This window comes from Corvus moneduloides, chromosome 17, assembly GCF_009650955.1.
Source record: "Corvus moneduloides isolate bCorMon1 chromosome 17, bCorMon1.pri, whole genome shotgun sequence".
Classification (NCBI taxonomy): Eukaryota; Metazoa; Chordata; class Aves; order Passeriformes; family Corvidae; genus Corvus; species Corvus moneduloides.
In genome coordinates this window covers 9,290,763-9,295,405 of record NC_045492.1, presented here as the reverse complement: position 1 = coordinate 9,295,405, position 4,643 = coordinate 9,290,763, and positions in this window count along the sequence as shown.

The following is a 4,643-nucleotide window of genomic DNA, read 5'->3' as shown; positions in this document are numbered from 1 at the left end:
CTCCCAGAGAGAGGACTTGTATCACATACTTGGAAATGAGCAACTTCCATTTTAGAGGGGTTACTTGTAGGGTGGCACCCTCATAAAAGACACCCCACGGGGTCCTGCAGCAGGAGAGGTTGTGCAGTGTTAATGCCAAGGCACAAGGATGCCAGATCCGGAGGCAGCAAAGCTGTAGGCTTGGAGCGTAAGGCATGAGGAGCTGACACCCAAGTGTCTGCAAATAAATGAAATCAGGGAGAAGGGAGGTGGAGCTGGGATGGAGCAAAGCAGCACTGCAAACCGGCCAGTGGAAGCAGGAGGACATGGGGGCTGTTTTCCTGGGCTGCCCTGCAGCTTTCTGCTCTAAACTCTGCTGGCAGCACAAACCCTTCCCACCCAAGGCTCCCCCTTTTCCCAGTGCAAGTGACAGCCAGACAAAGTCAGACATCTACACTGTCAAATCCTGATGGAAAGCCTTACCACTGGAAACCTGTCATTCCACAGCTGAACTCAGGTGCAGGCCCCAGAGACAGAAAAGCTTTTGGCATCGTTACAGGAAAAGATCTGGAAGTGCTGTAGGAAGTTACATCCCAATTAGCTTCACGTAAAGGTGGGGTAAGCATTACAAAGCATTTAAAAGATCAAATGCAAAAGCACAGCTTGAGTAATAGGGACCAAGGTGATTTCAGCAAGGAACAGTTGTGGTTAATCTGGTGGAGCTCTTTGAGGCTGGAACTGCTGCAGCAGCCAAAGGGGAGGGAACAGCACAGCACAATTAGGTTTGCAGCATGCAGTGGACAGAGCTTTGCAAAAGAAGCTAATGACTGAGATGGGGAGTCCCAGAATAAGAGGATGTGCTGTGGCTTGATGCTCTGGAAATTGCCCAGAAACAAAGACGCAAGCAGGAAGGTATTAATGGAAGCCTTCTGTGTCAGAAGGAAATGATTCCAGGGATGCAGCAGTGCAGCCAGCTTGTCTGGAGCAGAACAAAAGGCAGTGAGGGAGGACAGGGCTTCCTAGGGCAGGGAGCTGCATTTCAGTGCTGAACATCATATTCCATGACCCCTCATACCCCGAATAAACAATTCCCTCCTTTTTTTTTTTTTTTTTTAAGTAGGGCTGTTGGAACGTTGCTTTTTATATTTTTTTCCAGCTTTTTTTTCTTTTCTTGCTCTCAAGTTTCTTGACTTGGGGTTTTTTTTTTTTTGGTTTGGTTTCTTGTTTTGCTTTTGGTTATTTTTTTTTGTTTGGTTGGTATTTTTGTTTGTTTTTTTTTTTTTTTTAACAAAATTAGGAACTTCTTTCAGAACAAACTGTGCCAAGCAGCACACACAGGCCCCATCAGTGTGGGGATGGAACAGTTGCATGGCTGCGATCACATCCTATACTTGGAAGGCCAAGCATGAGCTATGCCAGATGGTGCCAACCGGGAGTTACATTGCCCATATCCTTCCCTGCATTCTGCAAATCTGCAGAGAAATGGAAATGGCAGGTGAGGAACAGAAAGGCTTCATTTTGTACCCTTTAGCTTTGGTGAGAGCCTTGCAGTGCAATAATCTGACACACATGGAAACAAATTCCAAGCGAATGGCACCTAAAAACCATCTCAATTCCCAGGACTGAGAGCAGTGACATAAGAGAATACTCCAACATGACTAAGACAGGAGCTAGGATTATTTTTTTGCTCTAGTCCTTGAATTCAGTACTTGGTTGTAATACTCAAAAGCCAGGCTGATTCTCAGCTCGAGCTACATCCCTGCAAAGACCACAGTCTGAGGGGTTCTCCCCTTGTGGGAGTCACATCTAGAAGTCAGAGCTGAGTATGGCATAAGCTCAGGAAAAGAAAACAAAGGGTAAAATATTCTTGGCTCCTGGAGCACTCATCCCACAGGGAACAGAAACCCAGCCTGACCTGAGAGCAGCAGAGCACACACAGGTTAAGGAATCTGTTTGCCAGAGGAGGATGCAAAGCACTGTGAGAGGTCACCACACTCTTATGATTTACCACAATCCTGGTGATTTCCACATGAATTTATTTCTCAATTCAACAGGTCTTGAGAACCCTGGGAACAATTTACCAACTACATCACATGACCTCAGAGTGATCCATATATACCTATAGCTTTAAACTAATTCAAAGGCATCCTAAAAATGCAGTTGGACCTATGGAAAGAGTCAACTCCCTGCCTAGCTCTCTTTGGCTCATCTGAACTCTGCTGATGGCCACTGAAATGGCAATGCTGTTAACTACAGCAGCACCACCAAATTAGCACCACGGAGATGATCAGGATCTCTGCAGTTGGCCTCTTGGCATGAAGTTTGCTATTACATTTCCTCCAGCTCTGCTAATTCTGATCCTTTACCCTGCACTAGCTGTGCTAACTGTGCAGCCTGGGGTGTAGATCCAAGCACTGAACTAAGGTATTTTGGGTTTTATAGTTAGAGCTCAATTAAAAAACCAAGTATGGACAGGACTGTAATGGGAAGGGGAGCAGCGCTCTGGGACAGAGAGCCTGTGCTGTAAGCCAGTGTTGCTACTAGAGAAAAGGTAACCCAGAATAAAATCCTTATCTTACCAGCACTTTCACACTGTAAAAGAATTGCAGAGCTTCCCAAACCCTTTTTTATTTATTGGCAAGTTCTTGCAGGAAGGAGAACCCATCCTCTCAGAATCCCTTTGTTGGGCTGGAACCACCCAGCGTGGGATGTGCTTTTACAGCATGGGCAACCGGGCAGGCATCACACCAGACCAACTGTCTGACAAAAGCTGTGAAAAAGGGGTTGCTTTCCCTGGTTTGCACCTCTGAGAACAGCCTCTGATGTACACTGAGCCTTCCAGACCTCCTCCCTCCTCTGCTATTTCATTTCATTGTTAATCATCCCACTTTCCTCTTTGTTAGCATCATTAATACCTTTAATGCATTCTTATAAAAAGCACAGTGAGATTGCCAGCTAGTGGAAATCAGCAGCATCTGGGGCTGTGCCAATTCCCTTCAGCTCAGACACACAGTGATAGCTGCCACCTTCCCATTTGTGTGAAGAAAAAGCCATCACTATTTGTCCGTGCCCATCTCCTCTTGGAAGCAAATGCATGCATGTGTGTACATAAATGTAATATATACACTGGCATACATAAAGCTATTATACAGCAGAAAAATCCCAGTGTTTGTTCCAGAGTGTGATTTATTTGAGAAACTAATGGCTTATTACATGCAGAACGCTCTCATTCTACTGAGGATGAAAAGTGCCTTGGAGAATGAAGTCTGAGAAAACTGCACAAGTAACTGCATTGGAAATGATGACATTAGCTCACAGAGAAAATCCATTTTAGCTGCCCAGGACTCTGAGCCTGTGTTTGTACAATTTCCTGTGGGCAGAGGTGTCAGAGAGGTACTGCCTATAAACCTCCTTTTCTCTGTGATGTGATGGCTCCTGTAACTAATCTTTCAAACACACAGAACGCTTGCTGCAGTCACCAGGCTAGAAACGCTTTGTGCCTCTGGACAAACCTCACCAGACTGACTAATGGCACAGCTGGGATCCCAGGAATAATTCAAACACCACCTTTATTGCTTTATGAGCAACAACTGAGGGATGCTGCAGCAGCCACAAGCCTCTCAGGAAAGCCCATGTGGGCTTCTCACTGCAGGTGTGCTGGGGAAGCTGATGACAGCACATACTGTGCACCACTTGTTTTCCCTCCCCTTCTCCTGTCTTTCCCTTTATCTCTAACATAACCATGCCTTCACACTTTAAAAAACAAATAAGAGCAAAAAATATCAGGGTTGCTTTCACCTTGGCCACCTTCCCCCTTCCCTCTGCTCAGGTTTCTCTTCCCTGGCCCCCTCTGTGCCTTGCTGCTCACCCTGCAGAGCCGAGCAGGGCTCTCTCATGCTCCACTTGTACAACGGGCTTTCTACAGGCTTTTGACTGCTAATGACCTCCATGCTCCAAGTATTTCTGAGTGAAAAACTGCATCTGTTCACCGACTGGAAAGCACAAAAGCACAGCTTCACAAATGCCTGCGATGGTTTTACTCACCCTCTTCATCACCTCAATGGGCCACTCGATTTGTGGAACATCAGCCCATCAGGAGGAGGTGAGAGGGAAAGGGGCTGGGTGCTCTCTGAAGCCCCAACGCAGGTCACAGTCCCTACAGCAGGTGACAGTTTTGAATATGTTTCTGAGGATGGTTGTGCCTCACAACCCCGCTCTCATTTCACCAGGAGGCTTCTGGACTTTAACAGGAGGAACCTCTGTGCAATTTGTGACCTGCAGGTTCACACCCTTGCTTGTATTTATTATTTTAAAAAACTCTAATGGAGTAATAACTTTTAAAAATCTGCCTAAAGATCACTCTGTCTGCTGCTCTTTTATTAATACCCTCCTTTTCATCTTCCGCTATCATGTTCTTTGAAATAACTGAATTAGCAACTTGCAGTGTTTTCCCATCCTCATCAAGGTCAGTAAGTTCAGGAAAAAATCTGAAATTATACCTGGCTCATAAAATTACTCCTCTTCCCCACCTACTATTTTACTCACTACGGGGAGATTACATTTCCCATGGGGGCTCATTAGTGTTGCTCTTTGCTCAGCATCAGGAAATCTTTTGGAGTTGTCTTTGCTCCCACTTGATAGAAATTGCTCTTTATTTCTTCTCC